This window comes from Stenella coeruleoalba, assembly GCF_951394435.1.
Source record: "Stenella coeruleoalba genome assembly, chromosome: 16".
In the NCBI taxonomy this organism is placed as follows: Eukaryota; Metazoa; Chordata; class Mammalia; order Artiodactyla; family Delphinidae; genus Stenella; species Stenella coeruleoalba.
Window position 1 is genome coordinate 9960667 of NC_137162.1, and position 27303 is coordinate 9987969.

General features: G+C 43.9%; 1 protein-coding gene across 1 annotated transcript in view; it reads left to right on the forward strand.

Annotated features, from left to right (window-relative positions):
- Positions 1–27303, forward strand: part of ATE1 (arginyltransferase 1) — a 202492-nt gene that overhangs the window by 156523 nt on the left and 18666 nt on the right. Inside the window, exon 13 of the transcript XR_013824195.1 lies at positions 19867–19989. The gene's annotated coding sequence lies outside the window, so the exon portion shown is untranslated. The remainder of the gene's footprint in view (positions 1–19866; positions 19990–27303) is intronic.

The window sequence follows — 27303 nt, forward strand, 5'->3', positions numbered from 1 at the left end:
GTGTGTCCTTTCAGACTTTTTTCTACTTACATTTATGTATATGTTTTATTTTGAAATAAATGTGAAATTACGCCATGTATATTGTTTCATAATTTTTTCATCTATTTATTTTTTTGAACATCTTAATTTACTGTGAAAATGAAAATAGATTGGAAGAATAATCATTTAAATGGCTGTATAATATTCCACTGTGTCTATACTCTTTTGAGACAGGAGGTTTAAGACTTTAGTCCCATCTTATGGATGACAGGAGTTGTAATTGATCGCATTAATTGTTTTTCTCAGTTCTTTGTAACACTTGGCAACATTGTTCTTATTCCTCATTGCCTGATTCCCTTTGCCTTTCACTGGACAATAGGAATTTTCTCCTTACTTGAAGTTTCAGAAAAATGTGTGGCTTTTAAAACTTAGTGCCCCTCCTCTCATTGTCCCTCAACTAAATATTTCCTGGGAGACCTACACTATTGCTTTTACAGTTTGCACACCTCTAAAATTTCCAGTTAGAAAATGTCTTATTTAAACGCTTAAAGTTATTTAAAACCATTTAAGCTTCTGATTCATTGATTCTTTGTAGAACAGAGGTCTTTAAAATGCGTGCCTGGAAAGGGTGGATAACCATACCACTATTTTTAATTTAGCTCAGTTTTTTACGTTTAAAAGTATGTTGGCTGTTTAAGATTTAATTCTAAGTAAAACTGCATTTTTCATATCCAGTTAGTGTCAAGTTGGTGTCTTCAATCCAGTCCTATCCAGAAAATATTTTCCAATTAACTGTTGCAGTTAGACCAAACATTAAAGTTGCTGAATATGTTTTGCATGCCAAACTTTTATTCTTTTAGACTCCAGAGTAGCTTGGAGATTTGTATAGCTTGGTTTCCTCGTCACATCTCTTCACCTGCAATGTGAAGAAGCAATTCCAAATAGAAGTGCTGTTTTTTTTTTTAAAACAAAACAAAACAAGAAACCCCTAGCATAGCACATCTTATGTTATGTGGCACTTGTGATTTTTAATAGTTAATTACCTGTTAATATGACACTCAAAAGTAAATGTTTCAGCCACCTTGGAGGCAGAGAAAGATATCCCTCACTTGTCTGGCAGGTATAAAGCAGACTGTTAGCAACGACCACAAATATCTTCGTTTCTTTCATCGTTACAATTTTATTGAAGTCAGTATGCAGAAAGTGGTTTTAAAACATTTATTTATCATTTATACGTTGCCAGCTAGAGCGATTTGTACCAGAACGGTATAAATATTGTACTCCCAACTTGCATGATTCAACTCTGTGATTTTGGATCACACTTGCCCCTGAACCTTAATTTTTCATGCTTTTGTCAGTCTCTGCCAGGGTCTTAAAATCATTTAACATAGGCCTTTTTTTTTTTTTTTAATTAGCATTAAATGAGAACTCATGAATACTTCATGAAGTCCAATTCATCACTTTGTTAATTCGGTATTCAGTGAGTCTGAATAGCATCTCTCAACTAATGGAGCTTTTTGATCATGAAACAAGAAAAACAGCATTTTAGGCTTGTGGATTCAGTGCTTAAGGCTCTTGGCTCAGTTGTATGTGGACAGTTGTATGCATTTTTCCAGCTCAGTTTAAAATATTGAGAGATGGCCAGATTGTAAGTTGGAAGCTAACCGTTACTGATGTTATTTTATTGACCATTAAAGCAAAGATTGTGTGTGTGTGTGCGCGCGTGCGCGTGTGTGTGTATATTTATGTATATATATTGGGTCGGCCAAAAAGTTCGGGTTTTTCCGTAATAACACACAGTGAGAGAGAGTGTACTTAATTAAAGCATGCTGGTGATAGTATGATTTATTCTCAGTTTTCATTCAAAGGGTCAATTTGATAAAGGGTTTGGATATGTAAGACTGTTGTAGGGACTCCCCTGGTGGTCCGGTGGTTAAGACTTCGCCTTCCAATGCATGGGGTACGGGTTCGATCCCTGGTCGGGGAGCTAAGATCCCACATGCCTCAGGGCCAAAAAAACAAAACATAAAACAGAAGCAATATTGTAACAGATTCAATAAAGACTTAAAAAATGGTCCACATCAAAAAAATCTTTTAAAAAAATAGACTGTTGTAGAAGTCATACAAACTGATAAAGCTGTTCTGTCCAATAACAGCCTGTAGCCACATGTGTCTATTTAATTAATTAAAATTAAAATTTAGTCCCTCAGCCTCACTAGCCACATTTCAAATGCCCAACAGCCACATGTGGCCCCAGCTGTCGTATTAGTTTCCTGGGGCTTCTGTAACAGGTTACCACAACCTGGATGTCTTAAAACAACAAGAATTTATTTTCACGCAGTTTTGTAAGCTAACGTCCCAGATCAAGGTCTGGCAGGACCATGCTTCCTCTGATGGATCCAGGGAGAATCTTTCCCTGCCCCTTCCAGCAATCCTGGGGGTTTTTGGCTGGCAGCTGCGTCCCAGTTTCTGGTGGTTCTGCTTTCGTGTTCACGTGGTCATCTTCCCTCTGTGTTTGTTTCTCTGTGTCTTCTCATCTTTTAGGACTCAGTCGTATTGGATTTAGGGCCCACCCTAACCCAGTATGACCCCATCTTAATACATCTGCAAAGACCCTGACTCCAAATAAGGTCACATTCACAGGCACTGGGGTTAGGACTTCAACATAGCTTTTGGGTGGGAGGACACAATTCAACCCAGAGGAGCTGCCATGTTGGACAGTGCAGATACAGACCCCTTCATCATTGTAGCAAGTTCTATTGGACAGTGCTGCGGTAAGGCGATTTTTAAAACTATGTCATGATTTGATACTTTTTTAAGGTTTCTATATGGCAAAACACCATGGAACTACTACAGCAAAACGTTTGGGGCAACTTATTTTGACACTTCCTGGTCTCTCTTAATTTCCATTGTGCAGTCTACCCCATCTTTGATTTACATGCATCTATGCATATGTATGAATTTGTGGTATCTCATCACCCTGGGGCTGTGTCAGTTTCCTAAGTTACCTGCCATGTCATGATTTAAACTATGTACAGAGATAGTGTTTCTTTAAGAACAATTTGAATGGAAGATTAATTTAGAAATGTACAGGATTCCTGCTATTTTATTATTTCCATTTTTATATTGCATCTTTCTCATTGTTCTAGTTACATGTTAATTTTGATCAAATAGAAAAAATTTATAAATTTGTCAAAGTCTGAATCTATAGCAATAAAAGGATCTAAATGCATCCCCCAAAAGCAGTCTACCAAAAAATTATGCAGTGACTAACTTTGCAAAAGGAAAGTGGGAAAAACAAATGCTCATCATATCATCTCTCTCATACTGTTTAATCTACAGCTGGTGGTTACCTCACGTGCATAAGTGGACTCAGAAGACAGATTAGATTGATTTACAGCTCTGCTTTTTAAAGATTTTTTTATTCCTTTATTATTATATATTTCAGGGTAATTTGGCTAGCCTACTTCTAGCCAAAACTGTGTCGTCAGTGTTCTCAGCATGAAGCTCTTTAGGAATCTCAGTAGAGGCATGTTACTTAGATACGGAGAAGTTAGTTTGGAGGTACTTCACCAAAACCGCTTGCAGACCCCCGTGAGCAGAGCTGCCAGTGGTGGGAGATCAAAGGAGCCTCCGAGGTCGGTCACGGGCCACTGGGAGCTCCACACAGTGTGAGGGATGATGTCTACAGAAATGAAGAATTACTGTCTCTAGTCTCCCTGGTTTTCTGCCTATTCTTGAGAGCCACCGTGGTTTACCTAATACTATTCCATACGCTGATTTCTTAAGAAGGCCAGAAGAACATCTGTGCGTGGCCAAGCTGCATCTACGACAGCTGGTGGCTCGTGCTTGAGGTCATTAACATCTGGTAATGTCACCAAAGATTCTGTTGGGAAAGTTTGGAAATAAAGGAACCAAGTCTAGAGAAAAAAAATCTCGAGAACAGTTTGAGCTTATTATAACGAGTGCTTTATTCATTTCTATTAGCCTTTACTGCCTCCGTTAAGCTATGGAAACTGTTCCATGTCAGCATTATCGGTGAGTGATGATGAGTCGTGGGCCTTGCTTATCTGCAGGTTGCTTATCTAGCCACTTCCCCATCTGGAACATACATGGAGAATCAAAATGTAAGGTTTGAAAACAAAAAAAGGAAAGAAAACTTGCCTCTTAGCAGCTAAAATGGGCTTGAATCCAGGTGCTAAAGTTCATGCCTTCCTCCTAGGAAAGCCACTTGGGCCGTGTGGTATAAGGAGAAGAAAATTTGGGTGCTCAAGTAAAAGGATAAAGCAATCTGGAAATGACACGTGAGTGGAAGGAGCCACATCATCTTGCTGTATGTGCGGCCGACATTCAGCACAGCCCCCACGGACGAGGGAGACTGGGCGTGAGGAAGGAAGGTGGACCAGGGGTGGGGAGGTGCTGATATCAGACCTAGAGCAACCTTCCGACCACAGTCCACTAGCGACTGGATCCTTTTATAAGCCTTAAAAAAAAAAAAAAAAATAGTGCAGGGAACCTGGACTCTACAGGCAAGCCGGCTCAAGTCCCAGGATCACGTACTAATTGTGTGACCTTGGGCAAAGCCCTGAGGTCAGCAGAGCTCAGCCTCATCAGGAGCGTGAATTGGGGCCCGTGTAGAAGCCTAAGCACACTGCCTCTCTGCCCCACTGCTCTTCAGCCCATCACACCTTGCCCAAAGCAGATGTCACCAAAAAGAAAGGTAACAGAAATGAAGTTTTAACAAAATCTTAAGAAAAAGAGTCAACCCTACTGATCCAAGGCAGAAGACCCTAAACATCTCACCAGACGCTGGGCGCACAGAGCTTCAGGCCGGCTGTAGTTGACATTGGTAATGGCAGTGCTGAATTTGTCAAGGAATTGGTCAAAAGACATTCATTATACTCTAATATAGGAAAATGTAGAATCATTTAAAATATTGCTATTCAAAATTGTTTTAAAGCAATAAAAAAGATTCTATTCCCGGGTAAATTATGGTTACCTGCCAGATTCACAATATTGGAACAGGTCTTCAAGACCGTGGAATTAGAATCCATTTAAAACGCCTGTTCAAGGGATGCCCTAACGTTAGGAGAGTGAAAACTTTCTAATGGCTGCCTTTCTCTAATAGAATGCGGAGCAACAATTATTCATAGGAGCCCACGGAGAGAGCCTCACTCCAGTGGCGCCCCTATTCAAGATTTCCTTGGTATAATGGGAGAATAAAATGGGTTTTGAGGCCTGGTACAATCATGCGCATTTTTGTTTGTTTTGTTAGAGACAAAACTAAACAACAGGGTATCTGGAAAGCCAGCAGCATTTCGTGGGCTCCGCTGATGGCTGCACACAGCGGGCTGCCTTATCCAGTTACAGTCTAACTGATAATGACCGGGCTGTTTTCACCTCGCCCCCAACCGCTCCTGCTTTTCTTCCTCCTTCTCCTGCATGATTCTATGCATGAAGGCAAATTTGGGAGGAGGCATTACACCTTAAAATTAGCTTTGCACAGAGCCACAGGTTAGCTGAAGAGCATCATCAGATAGGTCGGGAAATCAAAAGCACATTTTTTAGGATGGAAAAGGGGTGACATCGTGTAGGACTGCAGGGATGCTGCCTGGGGGGGATGCTGCCTGGGGGGGAATAGCGAGAGGAGACTCAGAAATCGATTTGTTAGCTTTTACCCCCGAAAAAGTATTTCTATATTAATGGCAATTTTCTCTAGCCTAACTAAGAGCGGATTCTGCTTATGCGGAGGCGGGTGCCCAGCCCCTGGGCCAGCGCGGTTTGACTTGGAGGCCCGCCGAGCTGTTTCCCGGGCTTTGTCAGAAACGCTCTGCTCGCAGGTCACGTTCTAGCAAACTGCTCCGAGAGCCCCAGTGGAAGCAGGGTCAGCATCTCAGTGGCCGAATCTCCCATCCAACCGGGAGGTGGGCAGAGCACCTGCTCGCACTTATCAGAGGATGTTGGCGGTGGTCCCACCCCAACTCGCCAACCTCAGGCAGGAAGTGAGCTGTGTCGGGGAAGGTCTGAAGTGTCTAAAGGTCTGAAACGTCTGTTCTTATTTAGAGTGCTGTTTGCACAGTTGACACTGAGCGCCAAGTGGAGAAATTGGTCCCCTTTCCTTTCTGCCCTTTCTGTTAAGTTTTCCAAAAGCCACCAGGGGGCAGAAAGAAACTTCCTTGCCTTTTTCTTTTTTCTTTTTTTTTTTTTTTTCCTTCTGATTATACATGGAAAGGTGAACTTTTTTTCTGGTCCACGAGGGCCAGTGTTTTTGATATAAATTATGCTTCCCATATCTGTGATTTTTTTTTTCAGATTTGGGATGTGTTTGAATTGTTCCTTCTGCAACTAAGGCGATCGTGAGGGGGGAAACTGCACATACACAGCATTTTATATTGGTTAATGATGTAGTTACACGACCTCCAGGCCTGACGCAGTATCCTAATCTCTCCTTTGTTATCCTCCGTGTTTCCAGCCTCACGGGGCTAGTGCAGGCCCTCAGTACCTCTTATCTGCATTACTGCAAAAGCCTTTCAGCCAGTCTCCTCCTGGCTTCCTCCAGTCAGTTTAACTGCCCCACGCAGCGCCCATCTGATCCGGCCCTCCTGGTCCCACGTCAGACAGCGCCTCATTCCCTGTCAGCTGAAGCCTAAGCTGCCCCACCCGTGTGTCCCGACTTCTCAACCTTTCCTCCTGTATCCCCCTTCCATCAGCTCCAGTCCCAACGCTTTTCTTCCGGTGCCTTGATCGCTGGGTCTGCTCCCTCACCAGTCATGGCTAACCCCTTCCAGCGGCATACATTCAGATCTTCAAGGTCAGATCAGGTGCTACCTCCTCACGAGAGCCTTGTCTACAATGTCTGAATTCCATCTTCATTTAGCAATTCTTTCTTAAGGCTCGAGAAAGCCAACACAACTGGGGCCCTAGGAATGATGCATGTGGCTCTTGGTAGAGGCAGCAAAAGACTGGCCTCGTTGGGGAAACCTCCCCGGAGAACGTGTGCTGGTGTCATGGGGCTGCTGAGACCCAGCCTCCAGGACGTCAGGCGATGGGGCTGCTGAGGCCCAGCCTCCAGGACGTCAGGCGGGGTCTGCCCCTCAGAGTTAGTTTCCCAGCACAGGGTGGAAATGGGTAGGAAGCCCTTCCAAGAAGCAAGTCCAAGGTGGACCATATGAAACTTTGCAGACTCTTAACACATATGAACAGTGAGAGAAAGGAATGCACAGAGGACCCCGTGAACAACTAGGGGTTGACATGCCTCAGCAGGGAAGGGCACATGAGGGCACATTTGGCTGTTGGTAGAATGGTTGCTTTGTGTAATGCATTCCTGGCCTAATGGGCATGTGGATCCCAGTCCCTGGGGGCAGGCCTGTTTTGGTTTAGAGCTTGCACACCAAAAAAATACAGGGTGCACAACATGAGTTGAAAATTCTTAAAGGAGATCAGTGCAATCCCTGTTTAATTTGGTCTTTTCCTCTTAAATTCACTTCACATATGGGAAGACATTCTTGCAATGGACACAAAGGCATTTTTACACATGCTGAACACTCTTCACCCTGGGAGAAGTCCTTGCACCTAATTGAGATGCTGAAAGGGGAAAAGCCTTGTAAACAAAGTTCTGCCAAGTACAGAAAAGAGTTCTCACCACCATCCAGGTGGCATTTGTAACACGTCTCCTCTTCAGGGTCTCACTCGTCCCTGGATTCCTCCACTGCATTCGGGTGGGGGTGCTGAAGTGCAGCTAAACATAACTTGTGAAGATTTCATTGCTATTTACTTCACTTGGTCTTAAATTCACGAACTCTTCCCAATTTTATGAGGTGCTGCTTTTTCTTGAAGCTCATGAGGCCTTCAAGGACAGGCCCGACCATGTGAGGCATGTTGCTCAAGGCATTTGGACCATGAGCTGCTCAAGAGACTCACGCACAGTGCCATTTGTAGAGAATCACCACGCCTCCCACTAGCAGAACATGTGCGTTACGCCTGGCTGGCCAGGAGAAGTGCTTCCAGGGCAAGCGGCCCAGCGCGTCCTGGACCTGCAAAGCAGCATCTCTCCTGGAGGCCCGGGGCTCCCAACCTGCTTGCTCTTGGAAAGCCCAGTGCAAAACCCACATCACATACCTATACTTCATTCGTTCACTTCTTGACGGATATATCCATCCAACAACTATCTGAGCACCTGTTCTCTGCCAGGTGGTGTGCTTGCCACTGAGTGAACAAGACAGAGGGAGTTCCCATCTTCCTGGAATTACAGTCTAGGGAGAGAGACAGATAATTTACAGGTAAACAAGTAGACAAGATTGCTGTATTGTCCCCAGTTGTACAAAAGGCCACTTTAAATGGGGTGGTTAGGGAAGGCCTTTTTGAAGCAGTGACAATAAATGTGTGTGGACAAAAAATTGTCACTCAAGGGAGAGAGGCATGGACATATAGACACTACCAAACGTAAGGTAGAGAGCTAGTGGGAAGCAGCCGCATAGCACAGGGAGATCAGCTCGGTGCTTTGTGACCGCCTGGAGGGGTGGGATAGGGAGGGTGGGAGGGAGGGAGACGCAAGAGGGAAGAGATATGGGAACATATGTGTATGTATAACTGATTCACTTTGTTATAAAGCAGAAACTGGCACACCATTGTAAAGCAATTATACTCCAATAAAGATGTTAAAAAAAAAATTGTCTCTCGCCGTCTGCCTCTGCAAGGTCACTAGCTGCCGCAGTCGCTGACCTTCAACACCCGCTGAAAGGAGTTCAGGGTGGAGATCAGGAATGAGGCCCTCTGTGCTCTGGGGAAAACTGGCAGAACAGGGCTTCAGAGAGTGAGATATTTTTCAGGAGGAGGTTTTATGAGCCCACGTCTTACACCTCCTCAGATCTGGAAAAGCACTAAGATCGTGAACGGAGACATCTGCTCCTCGTGACCAGCAGCGGCCTTCTGCTGAGACGTGCGCTTGACTGCACGCACCCCCTTCACCAAAATCCTGTGTAACACTGACCTTCCCCCCACCCCTTCGGAGCAGCTCCTCAGAGCTCTCTGAGAGGCTGTCTCCCGGGCTGTAGTCCTCATTTTGCCCCAGATAAAACTTCACTCACAACTCTCACAATTGTGCATGTTTTTTTCAGTTGACCGTGTGTTGAGTGTCTGAAACTGTGATCACGTGCACACCTGGAGTTCATAGAGATTCAGAGGTGGGACAGTTGCTTCTCGGAGGGTTAGCCTCAAAACCAGGAGATGGAGAGTGAGCCCGACTAAGAGCACAGGTGAAGCCCAGCGGATGTCCTTAGGAAGAAGATCGAAGGCAATCAGAGTGGTTTCCTGAGAGAGGTGATCTCTGCCCTGCTGTCAATTTTAGGAAAGGAAGATCAAGGTGGTCCCAGCAGAAGGAATGGTTTAGGATCCCGTGCGGAGGCAGAAATACAGGGCGTGTGTGGGAGCAGCATGCAGTTTCTGCTGAAATACAGAGAACTTGAAAGAAAGTCATGGCGCTACAGCTGGACAGGCCGAGGGGACATGTCACGATGGGTAGACTCGGACGTGCCGTCGTTGGCAAGCCCCAGGGGTCACTTTCAGTGAGGTGAGAGTGGCCATGGCTGGACGGACGGATGGCCTGTGAGGAGTCTCCCTGGCAGAGAGGAGAGGAAGCCACGGCCTCGTCTCCCAGGATAGAAATGGAGCCCACCCGCGCGAAACCCGCAAGCCCAGATTCTCTCTTACCATCAGCTAAACTGGCTTGTTGTTTTTACCAGGAGGCCTAGTTTGGAATATTCGAGAATCCCGAGCCTCTCCTATAGGGAGCACCCAGTGTGAGGGGGCGGCCGGGAAGAAAGGCAGAGACTCTGACAAGAACAAGCTCCGGAGGATGAAACTGGGTGATGGCATGACCAACAAATAGGATTTGTCAGAGGAAAAAAGACAAAAATGAGAAAGGACTAGAGGAAATCTGAAATTATGCATATACCTGCTGTTAAAAATATAGGCATTCTCAGCTAAGGTCACTTCAGAGTCATTTTCTTTGAGAAGATATATGGATATCCATTTTAGGTCATTTTTTCTTCTTCTAGAAGTATGGAAACATGATAATCAAGGTGACTGGTTCCTGTCTTAAATGATAAAGAGAAAGCAAATATCCATTTTATTTAAATTGTGGCTTTGGGTTTTTTCCCTCCCCTTTGTAAGAGCAAAACTGGAAAGTCCCCACCTACACCTTTCTTATGTGTAAGGTGACTTTTGTCTCCTGCCTGGGCCTTAACTGTCCCTGCATCTGTTTGGTTGAGGCCTCCGTCTCCCCACCCAGAAGGGCCCAGCAGCTCTAAGACACCAGACAGATGCTCCGCCCACACCCCACTCACCTCTTTTATGTGCTCCCATTAGATACATAATCGAATGGATCTAATGCAATGTCTTGGGGGGATGGGTAATCTAGGAAGTCACCCATATCAAGACTCTAGGGGCCCGGTCTGGAATAAGACACCTTGTTGGATGTTGTCCTGGCTACGAAATCTGGTACTAGCGCCCCATTTCCTCAGGGGGATGTGGGACCACACGTTCCAGACCCTCACAGAGCTCCCACGGACTTTAATAAGAGACAAGCGGCTGAAACCACATGCCATGCTTGGAAAATGTCTGGGCTGCCCTGCATCCCACCTCTGGGGGAAGGGAATCTTTTACTGCTCCTAGAGCCAATCAGGGACAATGAAAACCAAATGTGTCCCCATTGCATGCAAGCTCACAAAGATATATTCACACACACACACACACACACACACACACACACACACACACACACACACACACACACACACGCCCCTTGCAAATATTATGTGTGCAGGTCGAGGGCAGTTACTGCAGCTGAAATGTCAACTGTTGACAGGTCTGTAGAAGGCAGAATGCTCAGGACTTGAATCATTCTCTCCACCACGTTCTTTCCTCCCTGCTATGGCTGAAAAACACTGACATTGTCACCAAACTGTATTCTGTGGGAGAATGGCTGCTTCCATATGCAGTTGACAAAATGTTGTCTGCATCGAAGGTAGCTTGTATTTCCAACTCTGCAAATATTCTTCATATTTTCTTACACCTCACCCACAGGACCTGTCATCGTTGCTCCGCTGTCAGAGAAGGTGCAGGGCTTTGCGTGTCCCCCGCGGTCAGGAGCTGTGACTGACCCTCTAGCAGAGGCAGGGGATTCCCACTTCTGAGAAGTGCTCTGGTCTGCAGCGCCCCTGTGACAAGCAGATTTCATCTTGCACGATGAAGAGCTGAGAGTCGCCGCACCCCCTGTGACTGGGAGGCAGGGGTCGGGGGAGGGTGACACCTGCTCATGGACCCGCCCAGGACCCCAGCCTCTCGGTATATACATGCCTTCGCTGGAACGTTTTGGCCAAAGTTGGAGAAGGTTTTTGGCCCCGTTTAGGGTGAAGGAGTTGTCAGTACACACCATGTGGGACAGCTTAGTAAGTATTCCTTTATTCCGGCAACAGCCCCCGGTTTCTGTCTCTTCCAGCAGTGCCATCCATGCTCGTGGGGTCACCTGTCATCCTCTCCTGTGCTCCCAGCTCCACTTGCTAACGCCGCCATACTTGAGCTCTTCCAGTGTCACTTGGTTCTCCACCACCAGCCCCTGCTTCTTCCCTCTGGGCCCACGAATGGCATCAGTTCCCCCGTCGTCCACCTTGCAGCCTCAGTGACCTGTCATTGACTCCTCTCTTTTGTGTCCAACATGGAACCACTTGAAAAACACTGTCAGTTCCAACTCCAGTGTAGTTATAGCATCTTTATCCTTCCGTTCCCTTGACACTGGTTAAGTTTGCTCTCAGCTCATCTAGTGCAGTAGGCTCCTTACTGGGCTGGCTAGCTTCAGTCTCCCCAATCCTCCTGATGTCTTGCTAAATAACAAGCAAAGGACATTTCTTCCTAAAATAAGATAATGCCTTCCATGTGTTTTCATTGATTCCTGATATTTCTTTGAGTTGACCTCTTATTGTACAATTAAATGCTAACCTTAAATTTTTAACCTCACACCCGTTAGGATGGCTGCTATCAAAAAGCCAGAAAACAACAAGTGCTGGCAAGGATGTGGAGAAATGGGAGCCCTTGTGCACTGTCGGTGGGAGTGGTGCAGTTATGGAGAACAGTATGGTGGTCCTTCAAAAAGTTTAAAATAGAATTACCATATAACCCAGCAATTCCACTCCTTTCTGTATATCCGAAAGAACTGAAAGCAGGATTTCAAAGAGATAGGTGTACACCTAAGTTTATGGCATTATTCACAATAGCCAGAGGGTGAGGGCAGCCCAGATGAACGAATGAAAAAAATATGAATACATACAGTGGAATATTTTTCAACCTTAAAAAGGAAGGAAGGAAATTCTGACATATGCTGCAACATGGATGAAACTTAAGGATATTATGTTGAGTGAAACAGGCCTGTCACAAAAAGACAAAAACTGTTTGATTCTATGTGTATGTCTGGAAGTCAAATTCTGGAAGTCAGAGAGTAGAATGTTAGTTGCCAGGAGCTGGGGGGAGGGGGAAATGGGGAGTAGTGGCTTTGTGGGTACAGGGTTTCAGTTTCGAAAGATGAAAAAGTTCTCGATATTGGTTGTACAACAACGTGATTTCACCTAATACTACAGAACTGTACACTTAAAACTGGTTAAGATGCTAAATTTCATATTATGTGTATTTTACCACAATTAAAATTTTAAAAAAATTAAAAAATTTTTTACATTATGACATAGCAGCCTGGTTGTCTTTTGTGCTGTTTCACGAAGATGGATTTCAGTATTTGGGAGAGGTTAACTCTGAAACTACATGGAATTTGTAGAGTAACAAAATGTAAATTTTAAGGGCAAAAAGTCCTCTCTTCTAAGAAGGATGAATTAGATTCATGCAGTAAATGTATAATATTTATAAGCTTCTTTTAGACAAAGCTTTCCAATCGAAACTTTGTCCTGCTGTTGCCATGACCAAAGGCCAGTGTTTCTACTTAGCCCAGCATTTTCAGCAAGTGTAGGTAGCTGAGGATCCCGAATCTCAAGAGGGTAAATTGTGGGAGTTCGTTCTGATGTTGAAGCACAAAAGGATGTGAGAGTTACACAAACCTGGGCCAGGCCTCTGACCATTTATCGGGAGATTTTCCATCCCCATTTCAAAGGGAGAGAAAGAATAATAAGAACCGGTGTCCAGACCATTTTAATAAATACAAAGTTCCCCAAAAGGCCCACCATTCCAGACCTTACGTCTCCTGCCAAATCCTGTAAAAATAAAGATTAAACCGTACAGCATATTTGTTTTGTTCTGATTGCTGTTATTTTGTTTGGGTAATAGAAGTCCCCTGGCATCTGGCCTAAGAGTGTGCTGACGGCTCCGGCTTTGATACCCTCCGCTCCTGCCCTTGAAAAGGAATCATTTCTTCCTTGGCCGAATAATACTCTCCTTTCCTGGAGTGACACACTTGGCATCACTCAGGGGGAGCAGGACAGCGCTAGGCTTTCACGTTGAAGTGCTGGGTTCTAGTACCAGCCGGCCCGGGGCTCAGATTCTTCATCAATTCTCAAGATTTTGTATTTTTAAGTAATTTCCAGCTTGCGGAAAATTTGCAAGAATAGAACAAAGAAGCCCTGCAAACCTTTCACCCCGGTTCTTCAGTGGCTGACACTTTGCCTTTCCCTCTCTGTGTGTCTCGTATGATCAGAGGGCCATGATCAGAATGAGGAAATTAACCATGGGCACAACAGTATCTTCTACGGCATGTCTGATCTCACCGATCTTCCCAATAATGTCCTCTATAATAGTTTTTTCTTTCCAGTCTAAGACTGCTCATTGAGTACATTTAGGCAGTAAAGACGCATTCATTTTTGACCACCAGTTAAGCAAGGCAGCCCTTCCCCGTCTTTCCCACTCTCGAGGAGAAAAAGAAGTCAGTGATTACAAAGAATTGGAGTAGAACAAGATTCACTTAGTGTTTCCAGGCTATATGAGTCAATTATAGTTTACTCTTTAAAATAAGATGAATTTATAATATGACTTTATATTATCAATATATATTACTCTATAATATAATTGAAAATGGCCTAAGATAAATGAGAATGTTCATTTGATTCTACGTTGAAAACTCCTTAAATAGTAGTTTCACAGGTAGCAGTCACCAAAAATTGTCCCTCTGCGGGAGTTATGACGCAAACACTTTAGTGATAGGCATAGTCTTGTCTGTAGGCTAAAATTACTGCTGCATCACTGTGTTAACCAAACAACTCACAAGAAGTTGAACAGTAAAAAGAAAGAATAGAGAAAATGGTCAGAAGAAAAGTTCATAGACTGGGGGTGGGAGGAGGGCCTCTGATGATCCTGTGAGGGCCACCGTCCCTTGTCTACACATCCAAGTTCAGGCTGGATTAAACCTCTTGGAAAATATTGCCTGTGCTGTTACTCTGTGAAACATACGCTCATTTCTCTAGGAATGAAGCCTCTCAAAGGAGGAAATGTTGAGTTTTCAGAATCTGATGGTTGGAAGGAGGGAGTTATAATAATTGTCGTTATAATGCCCTTCTTCCCTGCTCCCCGTCCCAGAGGCTAGTGGGGGGGGGGGCGATGTGGGCATGTGTGTAGGGAGGTCCTTCTCAGGGTATCTTTGGTCAGGATATACTTCTTTATGCCAAAGAGGCTTTCATATAAGAGGGAACGGCAATAGTGTGTCACATGGCAGGAATGCCGAACTTCCGAGAATTGTGATTAATCGTTTCAGATGTTATTAATTTATCAAGATTATTGAAAGGTGTCAGTGGGTCATTAAGGGTGCTTGGTATCAGATTGGAAAGGAGAGACTAGAACCTTTGGAAAGTATGGGTTATTCCATTAAAAAAAGAAAAGAACATTTTATTATGGAAAATTTCAAGCATACAAATTAGAGAGAAGAATATAATGAACCCCATGTACCTATCACACAGTAATCTCATGGTGTTTCATCTACTGCCCTTTATGCCGAATCCCCTCCCCTATGCTGAATTATTCTGAATAAAACTCTGATATCATGTCGTTTCATCAATAAATATTGCAGTATGTACATTTAAAAGATATAAGCTTTAAAAATAATTAACCACAAAACCACTAGCATCACATCATCCATTTTTGCAATCATCAATAATTCTTTAACATCACTGAATATATCTTCAGTGTTCGCATTTCCTCAATTATCTTATCAATTGTTTTACAAATTGTGTGTTCAAATTAGGATCCAAATTAGGTCCATACATTTCAATCAATTGATATGTCTCTCAAGTTTAGTTTAATCCGTAAGTGCCTTCTGCACATCTTTTTCCCTTGGAAGTTATTTGTTGAAGAAACCTGGTCATTTGTCCTGCAGAGTCTCCCAAAGTCCAGGTTTTGTTGACTGCATCCCCATAGCGTCATTTAACTCGTTCCTCTTTCCCCTGTACTACTAGTAAATTGCTGGTTCTATCTCAAGCCTTAATTAAATCCAAGTGTTTTTTTTCTTTTTCTTTTAAATAAGACTCCTTCATAGGTGATGGTGTGTTCTCCCAATAAGAGTCAAAAAGTGACTTGTTATGTCTCTTTTTTTTTTTTATTTTTTATTAGCAGCCATTGGTCATCATTGCCTAGATCCATTATTTAAGTAGGGGTTGAAAATGGTGATATTCTAATTTTATCATTCCACCTTCACTTTTTATCTATAGAGATAGCTTACCCTCATCAACTACTTGGCCCCAAAGTACAGTTCAAATAGAAAAGCTAGGTAAAGTGCTTCGTTTTTGCTCTTTATTTAGCAACTTTCAAAATAAGGAGTTGGTTTCCTAGTGTATTCCAAAGATAACCATTGAGTTTCTTTTAAAATATCGTATGAACTCATGGATTTAAACAGAGTTGGTGGGTTTAATCCATTGTAGTTATTATTCTTAAATGATTACTCAATTGTCCTGTCTTTGGGAAATGGGAGCCTTTTCAAGTTTGTTGCTGTGGTCTTTTGACAGGACCCCAGGAGTCATTGATAGCTTCTTTGATTTTTGGTATGACAAGTTGCTCCAAGCTCATCTTGCAAATTTCTGCCCATTCCTGGAACCAGCCACTTCTCTAAGGAGTCTTAGAGCTTTTTAGAGGGAAATGGTATTTAGACACAAACTGGATACTAAGAACATTCATTGCTACTGGGCTGGGGATAACTTTAGGCCTTTTCAAGGGACAAGCCTAGAAAACACTTTTTTAAAAATAAACTATATCATGACTTCATAATGATATTTCCAATTCAAATGTAGGACTCTAGGGACTTGACTTAAGCACATCAATCTAATATGTACCTACTTCTCTTTTCTCCATGTTGCAAAATCCCAGTTCCCAATGATACCAACATAATTACTCATTGAATTTATCCTGCAATACACACACAGTAGTTCAGAATACTACTACTAACGCTATCACCAACATATTACTTACTGAAATGGTTCTTCAATTAAGAGCACACTTCGTGGGGATTTGCCTGAGAGACTTAGACGCTCAATTTCTATTTGGGACATTGCATGTACACAGAGAATTAGGCTCTCCCTTAGGATTCAGCAAACAAAACTATGACTCTGTGAAGTTTGAGTAGCCTCATCCATGGCTGCAAAGCAGGTTTTGGAAACTGTCAAGTCTAGATGAAGTCGGTCTACAAGTATCCTTCTTAAATGGCCCATTGCCATGACTAGAGTCTTTGGTCACCTGTTGTCAGGTTTTCATGTTAAACATTATTCACCTTCCGCATAGTCTGTCTTCCTTTTAGGCCTAAACCTAATTCTGTTTGAGCTCCTGGTTTGCAGGCACAGCTTCGTAGGATGTTGGATCTAAAACGAACTGCAGATTCAGGGAACGTGTAGTTCAACCCTCTTATATTACAGAGAGGGAAACTGGATCTCAGAGCTGGGTGGAATGCTTATGATATGTTTTTTTTTTTTAACCCCACGTTTGTTTATTTATTTATTTTTGCTGTGTTGGGTTTTCGTTTCTGTGCGAGGGCTTTCTCTAGTTGTGGCAAGCGGGGCCACTCTTCATCGCGGTGCGCGGGCCTCTCACTATCGCGGCCTCTCTTGTTGCAGAGCACAGGCTCCAGATGCGCAGGCTCAGTAGTCGTGGCTCACGGGCCTAGTTGCTCTGCGGCATGTGGGATCCTCCCAGACCAGGGCCCGAACCCGTGTCCCCTGCATTGGCAGGCAGATTCTCAACCACTGCGCCACCAGGGAAGCCCGATATGTTTTTAATGAATGTGCAAGGTTACTCTTCATCAGGATGTTGTTGATGTGTCATTTAGTAGAAAGAGTTCTGAGCTCATCTTTCAGAATTTGAGTGTTCCCATCTGTAAAATGATGGGACTAGACTAGATCTGATCAGACCCTAAGCTTTCTTCTTGATTCTGGGTTGAAACCCGTCAAGGGGACATGGCCAATTTGGTGTCCTTTCAATGGCAGTCCCGCCATGGAGTGACAATCATGGTACCTCAGCATGATCCGCATGTATGGGCAGTCACTTACAGATGCATATAAAAAATCATTTAATAAGCTATAATAAGGCAGACACCCCTGTAAATCCCAGGCAGGTCAAGAAATAGACTTGTACCAGTTTCCCTAGAAGCCCTTCGTGTACTCTGTCCTGTTCACAAATGCCTTCCTCCCTCAAAAGTAAGTACGATTCTGACTTTTATAGGAATCACATCCTTGCCTTCCTGTACTGTAGTTTAGAATTCCCTCCCATTACTTCTTTAGATGTTTAGAAATCTATAGATGTTTTAGAAATCTATAGATTTCCCTCCCACGTTTCTTTTTCTTACAATTTATCTGTTGAAGAACACGACTTGTTTGCAGTCGCACACGCACGATGCAACCCAGCCTGTCTCTCTGTGCCCTTATTTCCTGCAGCCTGGCAGCTAGATCCAAAGGCTTCTTCAGACTCGGGTTCTTATAACGTCTTGTGTCTGCTTACGTGATGTTAGTAACTTTTAATGCTCTGTGTCTGGGCCCATTAATTCATTGGGGGAGGGTTGCAAAATGGTGACAGTCTATCATTTATTAGCTATAATTATATTATAAGGAAATTCTCTTCATCTACTATTGGGTTACCCTTGTGGTACCTGTCATACAGGAAATTAAGGACGAATGTCTGATCTTTCCTTTTATTTACTAGTTTTCATGATAATAAACTTGCTCCTTATTCTCTGAAGGTGACTGAGAATACACACACACACACACACACACACACACACACACACACATCTGTATATAGATTATGAACTCGTGGATTTAAACAGATTTAACATATTTGAACATATCCGATGAGTTTTAATGCTTTGCAATTACTAACCTCATTGAAGCTCCAGGAGTACCATCGTTGGCCAGTGGGAGGTTAGCAAGTTCTTCTTGGTAATAGATCATTCTTTCATTCATTAGCTCATTTGCTCATTCATTTAACTGAGAGTTTTGTGTACCTATTATAGGCAAGACATAGAACTAGACAATGTAAACAGTATAAGACTAAATAAGATTTGGTCCCTGTCCACTAAAGCTTGCAGTCTACCACGAGAAATAACAGAGACAGATTGCAACTAGAAGGTTGTATCATAAAAGATATAGAAAGAAGGATGTGTTGTAGAGATTTGGAGGTAAAGCTGGTATGATATGTTGCATGACTGTCAGGTAGCCAGGCCTCTTCTTTGCTCTGCCGTCCTCAGCATGTGATCTAAGATGGCTCCTCCATCTCCTGCCACAATGCTCACATCCAGCCACCAAGAGAAGCGGAGAGGGAAGGGGAAAGCAGGCTCCTGCCTTTTAAGGTCAGCACCTGAAAGTTGTATATATCACTTCCCTTCTACCAATGGCCGGAACTTAGTCACACGGCCGCACCCAGCTGCAAGAGAGGCTGGGGAATGTAGTCTTTAACTGGGTGACCATGTGTCTGTTCACTCTGCTATGTGCAAACTCTGCGTAGACCATCAACTCTCCGAGTTTAATGTGCATACGAATCACCTGGGGATCTTGTTAAAATGAAGATTCTGGTTCAGTAGGCATGGGTTAGTGGGTGGGGATGTTGGAATTTTGCATTTCCAGCAAGCTCCCAGGTGGAGCTATGCCACTGGTTCTTGGACCACATTTAAGTACCACACTTAAAGGGTGCCCATGACTGCACCGGGGGGACTGCCTGCTCTCAGGGTGGCTCCACCTTGCAGGCCACTGTGGTCTTCATTAATCTGTCACTGCTGCTCCTGTAGCTACTTGGGTAAATACTTTTGGAGGATGTTGAGTATTTGTATTAAATACCCAGATAATGGGCCAGTGTAAAAAGTGTAATTAGAAGGTTCTTTGCCCAAAGTAATTTGTAACATAGCTTTTGTTTAGAATTTGGAGTTTTCCCTTAGGATTAGCACGTTTGAGTAATAGTATTACTAGCATAATAATTTTTTAAATGAGTTATTTTCTAAGTAGAAAACAAATCACAGTCGCACACAGATTTCTTGGCATTATAAATATTTAGATTTGTGGCCTTCATCCAATTTTCTTCAAACCCTTTTGAAAGTGTAAATAATTATACTTTATGCCAGCATAAATACCATTTTTATTCCCTAGAGGAATCTAAGCACTTCAAGGCCCTTTAAGTATGTTATCTTTTACATTTCGTTAATAAAAATAGAAGAAGCATCCCTGAAGCGTCCCTTGCCTCCCTGGGGCTGGGTGAGTCCCCTCTGCCCCGCCGTCCCCTGCACCCTCCACCTCCCCAGTGTGGCCCTGAACTGTCAGCCCCAGGATGGCAGGACCGTCTCACTCTCGTTCACCTCTGCGTCCCTTAGCCTAGAACATTCCCGGTCCCCAGGGCTAGAGTTTGAAGTTCGGATCTCTGCGTTTGTTTTGTCCCCAGCAACTGGCCTTTCCTGCTTGACCTGGCAGTGCCTGGCGTAGGAGCTTTGATCTCCCTCCAGCGAGGCGCAACCAGGGCTTATCAGAATAACCCGGGGTCGTTAGGAGGATTACAAGAGCGAAGGTAAGTGGAAGCATTTTGTGAATCACAGCGTGTTATACAAACGCAATAGAGCATTACTCTGTGTGATGATGATATATTACTATAATTTCTGAGCGTTTACCGCATGCCAGTACATAATGCTCTCCTTTAATTATCATCTCATTTCACAAATGGAGCAACTGAGGATTCAGTAATTGGGCTGAGGTCACTCAGCCGACTGGCCAGAGCCAGGACTCTCACCCAGGTTGTGGGTCTCCAAAGCCTATGCTCTTAATGTGGACACACTTAAATCTGATTCCGTTATAAGGTGAGAACATATTTCGGGATGCTTTCAGGCTTGAGTCTGGATTTTTCAATCACAGTTGTATTTCGTTTCTTTTCATATTCCAAAGTGTACCTTTACCTACCAGAAGCGGCTCGTGGCACCTTTTTTTTTTTGCGGTACGCGGGCCTCTCACTGTTGCGGCCTCTCCCGTTGCGGAGCACAGGCTCCGGACGCGCAGGCTCAGTGGCCATGGCTCACGGGCCCAGCCGCTATGCGGCATGTGGGATCTTCCCGGACCGGGGCACGAACCCGTGTCCCCTGCATTGGCAGGCGGACTCTCAACCACTGCGCCACCAGGGAAGCCCGCTCGTGGCACCTTTTAGTTCACGGTCTTTATCATCTTTCCTTATATGTGCATCAGAGGCGCAGGGCTGTGTATAAGGTGTGTGTGTCAGCACCATGTTTGTGGGAGATCTAAGCCTCAGTCTGTATTTTTGGTTCGCCTAATAGGAGGAGAGGAGACCAGGAACATGGGCATGAAAGAAGGAAGGTAGAGAAGCACAGAGTAACAGATGCCCCCCACCCATCCGTCCGAGGTCCTGCAGTCTATCTGGACTCTTATCTCATCCTGTTCTGCATGTTTCAGTTCAGATAACGTTATTTCCCTCTCCTCCCTTCAACTTCTAAAATCACTTGTCCTACAGTGTATAAAATAGGGATGCTGTGTGCTTTAGAAAGATACACAAAAATGGAAAGGGAATTTACCTTACCTCTTCTGGGCATCTCAGTGAGCATTTTTAAAGGTGCTTAATGAAGCATGGGGCTTCTTTAGAGCAGACTTACGTTCAAGCTGCAAGCTTTGGTTTTCTTTCCTCCCCCATCTCATCTCTCTCTCCCCCCACCCCAGCTCCAAACAGCTCCCATCTACCACCCCCTAACCAGGGGGCAGATATCCCGAGGCTCCCTCCCCCAAATCAGCGCTCAGGGGGAGAGAAAGCGGCTTTGAGGAGTGACCTGAGTGATGAGCTTCGGGGAAATGTGCACAATAAACTTCTATCTGGGCTGAACTCTTCTGTGAAGTGGCAAAATCACTTCCCAGACAGACAGGCCCTGGAGGACCCGCCGTTCTGCATCTTTTAATCACCGTTGCTATGGAGAAAGCCACTATTTCATTAGAGAAAGCGCCTTAACGCAATTAACACATAGTTCAGTTGTTCTCCATCCCTTGTGGGCCCCGGAATGGAGGGGGTCCTGGGGTATTGCTTTCCCCGGGGGCCCGCAGGAAACCACAGGCCAAGCAGGGCAAGGAGGGTTCCCAGGAAGTAAATTCTGGGCTGCACCAGACTGGACTGTAGATTAAGGGACGTCAAAAGGAAGGTCTGGCTTAAAATTAACAAAAAACTCAGGATGGGGATCGACTCAGTGTTTCAGAGCAAAGTAAAACAAAACAAAATAAACAAAGTCTCTGCTGGCTACTTGTTGAGTTTGGAAGTATACTGAAAATCTCCACACATCCTCTGGTGAAACTGATTTTTCTACTCTTTCTTATTTCAGTTAGGTTTTCCCCCAGTACTGGGACAAATCAGTAGCGGGGCTGGGTGTGTGACCGCTGCCCCTGAGCCCGACCCTCCGCCTGGCCGCTGTTTTAAACTCTCTTTCACAAGCTTATTTGCAAACAGGGAAGATAATATTTTCTACTTAACTGGGCCATCATAAGGAAGTTTCCCCAGGGTGCCTGCCTGGCTAGAAAAAGGAAATGCTAATAAAAATGATGGGTTTTGATGGCTATGAAATGAGCGCTTGGGGAAGAGTTTTCTAAAGTTACTAAACTCTGGGCATTTCCCAAGAGAAGGGCTGTAGCTTCATGCCCCTGTCCTTGCTTTTCTCTAGCTGTGTAAAGTAAAAGACTCAAGCAGCCATTTAACTCTTAATTAACGGTATTAAAAAAAAAGAAGAAGGTACACTAGGAAATCCATCTGGAGAAAGAAGGGCAGTCGAAACGGTGGCCAGCGAAACAAAGAAGAGCCACATATATCCTGTATGTAGATGTTTTGCATCATCCCTAATTAGCTAATGTATTTCTTTCCACATACTCTTGGAGGAATTCTCAAGCGTGTCCCCTGCCGCTCCTGGAGACCACAGAAAAGCAAATGACACCGAATTTTCCCTTCTTAATTAAAATGTTAAACAGGGTTAAGATGCCAAGTTTCATCAGCGATATTTGCTCCCCTGGTGAACTCTTAAGTCCTGCTGGGGTTCAGTTCAATGGGAGTTATTTGAGTCAACACATGTTATTAAGTTTCCAAATGTAATCAGCCCAGATATTTTAATGGAAACTTTCTCCTTTCTTTTAATAAGCATGTGGTTTGGTTATAAAAGCACTTGGGTTGGGTGCCCTGTGTTGCCCTTCCGCAACCAAATCGCCATAGCAACAGGCAGCTGGTCTCTACAAAGCCTGGCGGGCGCTGCGAGGGGGCGACCGCAGGAGCCCAGCCCCCAGTGGCCCTGTTTGGCCAGGCATAAATATCCTCAATGGGATTAGAATGTGTAAGGGGCTAAAGGCTGTGGGAAAACTTTTGTCTGCCATATTTACCTCTTCTGCTGTTGCGTCTTAACATTTCCACTCGGGGTACCAGGGGGTTAAAAGTAAGAGCGAATGTTTTGATGGGTTTATTTTGAATTATGAATTCATGGGTCTGCATAATCGCCCGTCAGCATCAACCCGCTTTTGACTGTGTCTGCCCAGGGCCAGAGCTGGGTGCGGGGAGAAGGCAGTGGGAATCTACACCCGGGAGTAGCTTCAGCGTGGAGAATTAATTACATGGGGTGAGGGGAGACGCTTTTCTCCCTGGGTGGACACTGTATCTTGGAGACAGGCCTCAGGCTCACAGCCCTGCTCCTGGGGTAAGGACGATGCAAGGAGCAAGCCTTTTTTTCTGGCCAGTTGTTTATTATGGGGGGAAGAAAGAACTGGGAGGCAGGTGTTTCTGTCTCCTGGTCCTCAAACTCTACGTAAATTGGATAGGATGCTGTGTTCAGGACTGTGGACAGTATTCCCTTGTTATGGGCTGAAACGTGTACCACCACCACCCCCCAAATCCATATGCTGAAGCCCTAGCCCCTGGCACCTCAGCACATGACTGCATTTGGAAATAGGGTCTTTAAAGAGGTGATTAAGTTAAAATGAGGTCATTAGGGAGGGCCCTAGTTCAATCTGACTGGTGTCCTTATAAGAAGAGGAAATTTGGACACACAACGAGACACCAGCTGTGCACCTGCTGAAAATGGAAGACCGTGTGAGGACACAGCCATCTGCAAGCCAAGGAGAGGGGCCTCAAGGAAACCGAACCTGCAAGCACTTTGGTCTTGGACTTCCAGCCTCCAGAGCCATGGGAAAACAAATTGCTGTCGTTAAAGCCACCCAATCTGTGGCATTCAGTTATAACAGCCCTAGCAAACTATACATCCCCCCCAAACGATTTTCCAATTCTACTAGAGATGTTGACAGCCACATGTTAGAAGAAGTAGGTATGATGACCCAGCAAAGACAACCTAGGCCACAGGTCAAAATCTCTCTCTCTGGATAGAATAAAACAATGTCATGATCATTAAGCAAAGACCCTGCTATTAAAGCAAATTTAGCATGTGCCTCCGTCAGCTCCCTTGCAAGTGGCCCACCGTTTTCCCCTGCAGCAATATCCCTCTTCAATGTTATGTGTTATTGGCAAGCTTAATGGAGCAGATATTGAATTGTTTACATTATGTTGTAAAACTTCTCTGCTAAATATGATCAAAATGATACACCCATTCTTTTCTTTTTAAAATTTATTTTATTGAAGGATAGTTGATTTACAACGTAGTGTTAGTTTCTGGTATACAGCAAAGTGAGTCAGTTATACGTATATATATTCTTTTTCCTATTCTTTTCCATTATGGTTTATTACAGGATATTGAATATAGTTCCCTGTGCTATACAGTAGGACCTTGTTTATCCATTCTATATATGATGGTTTGCATCTGCTAATCCCAAACTCCCAATCCATCCCCCGCCCTGCCCTTGGCAACCACAAGTCTGTTCTCTATGTCTGTGAGTCTGTTTCTCTTTCGTAGATAATTTCATTTGGGTCATATTTTAGATTCCACATATAAGTGATATCATATGGTATTTGTCTTTGTCTGACTTAACTTCACTTAGTATGATAATCTCTAGGTCCATCCATGTTGCTGCAAATGGCATTATTTCATTCTTTTTTATGACTGAGTAGCATTCCATTGATACACTCATTTTTATGATGCATCCTGGGAACCCCAGTGGCTGAGGGCTCAGGAACATCCCCACATGGATCCTTCGCTACCTTCCACCCAGCCACTCCCACTCGCACAAGTGAGCAAGGGAAACGCAGCTCCATCCGCCCTGGAGGATGTGTGAAGTTTGAAGTGGAAGCGGGTAGGCAATGCCCCAATTGTAAGCAGACCTGATGTATCAAACTTGGACTTGAAAACAGACAAATTTAAGGACGATGATTTACATTGCTACAAAATACACGTTGCAAAAGTATGTGTGTGAAGGATACATTAAAGAACAGACTCTTTTTTGGCGTTTAGAATTGGATTCAATGTAGAAAAATCTGATATGTAGGGAATTTCTTTCAGAACACTTGTTTAGTAGCATAAGTCACTGATAGGTAACCAAGATTGCTTTCTTAAGCTGCTTTTGGTCAGGAATGGGGGTACTACAGGCAGACTGGAAGGCAAGTACAACATAAGAGATGAATATATACACACAGGAACATACATACACATCTACACATTCATCTGTAGATAATCTATATATACACACATACGTATACATAATACATATATATGATTATATACACACACACACACAATTCCTTGCAGTTGATGCCTTCTTTCAAGAATTACTTACTGAGTGCCAACTCTGCTGTCATGCGAGGTGCTTGGAATACAAAGGCTCTGCTCTCAGGGGGTTCACAGTCTACTAGAGAAGTGAGACATGGAAATAAGTAATTATAAGCCAGGTGATCTGAACATGCAGAAGTTCATGCAGCCCCGTGGGGGTATTTGTCAGCCACATATTCCCAGGGTCATATCCAGTTTGTTGTACTCTCACACCCACTGTTTGTGAAGTCCAGCCTCAGTGTGTCAGGGTGACCTGCCACGTCTGCCCCTGGCTTTAGGGAGAGAGAAAGGAGAATTCTGTGCCAAGATATGGTCATGTATATACTCACCTGGTCCATTAGAGGTGATAAAAACATGCAAAATTAATGAACTATATTGCAAATTTGTCTTAGGATGGTAATGTAGGTTTTTCTTATCTGAAATTGGTCTCAAAAGAGAATCTAAAAACCAAACAGGAGATAGTTCAATTTTTTTTTTTTTTCAGCCCTGAGAACCCAAAGCTTTTGCCGGCCTCCTGCTGTTGAAGTTTGGGATCACAATGTTTTATAGCTCCCTGGGGAATGTCCCTGTTTCACTCACCCACGTTCCTCCTTTTACCTAACCTCCGACCACCTTCCTTCAGATGTCCCTTACCTTCCCCCGTGGAGGCTGTAGGAACCCTACGTGCCTTTGGTCACCCTACCCTGCACAATTGCAATCTTGTCACTTCTCTGATCAAAGCCTCAGCATCTTTTCATTCAGGTGTGCTTAATGTTTCCTAGCTGCCATCCATATGCTAGCTAGAGAGTGCGCACGTGTGTGGCTTATGGAACAAAGTCCCAACCTCGAAACAAGGCATTCAGGGAGCTCCCCGGCCGGGGTCTGCCTGTCCCTCAGAGGCTTCGGTCCAGCTCTGGAGCTCGCTGGCATCCAGTGCGCCGCCTTCGCTCTACCCGCCACCCACACCTCTCCTCTCACGCCCCACCCAGGTGCTCTTCCCACCTGGGACAGTTTATGATAAATGAAAAAGAAAGTCATGAACACGTTCATAGAAAAGAACAATTCTTGTGTGATAAACGATAAACAAACCAACAAAGCTCTTGTTCAGAAAATAATTTTGGAGGAAGAGACACTAAAATATTCAGAGCGGCAGTTTCTGGGTAGTGGGGTCGTGCACATATTTTTTTCTGCTCTCTACTTTTTGTGTTTCCCAAATTTTTAATATCAAATACATCGTGCTTTAATAAATGAAATAAAAGTATTTCAAAAATAAAACCTACATCATATTCTTTAAGACCTAGCTTGGGATGGTAGAAAATTCCTCTTGACGTGGTAGAAAAGAGCATGCATTTTTAGTCATTCAAGCTTAAGTTCGGACCTTGCTTCCACTACCTAGTAGCTAGTATTAGCTGTGCGGGCTTCAGTATATGTATCTGTAAAATGGGATAATGTGTTTTTCATAAAATGTGAGGAATAAAATATCCTGTCCGTAAACTGCTTAGCACATTGCTGTGTACTAGGGGTTAATGCATTTTCATTCCCTCCCCTTTCTCACCCTTCATGAATTCTAAAGCCCTCTCGGGAAATACTAGCTCACCTTTGTGCGTCTATCATGGCCCTGCCACTTGCTGTGATTATTTTGTACGTTTAGTAACTCCTCAACCGGATGGAGAAATCGAGAACAGGAAGGGTAGTCACCTCTGCATCTCCTGCAGCCCCTCTTCCCATAATAGCCACTTAATGAATATTTTTTGAACAGAAGTAAATAATCAAAAACTGTATTGAAATGAAGAATCTGCCAGAAGAGTTCTGAGAATCCAAGATACAATGAAAAACAGACACAACCAGAACTAGAAAACCAAATGAGAAAGGGTAGCCATTGTAAGCTCACTTTAAAGTCATAACTATCAGAAAATTCAGAATTATGACTCCCTCTCCCGCTATAACCTTTTCACATCACACATATGTAATAGAGGCCATAAAAGTTAACACAACGTTCAGTAGTACATGTTACAAACAGATCACATGATGTGGTTGAGTTACTGTGGCGATGGGAATCATAACTTTGAATTTCCTCACTTTTATGTATTCGTAATAGTATCAACCGTTACTGTGCATTAGCGGCCCGGTTTGCCCCTCAAGCCTAAACTGTATTTATACCTGGAATAAAG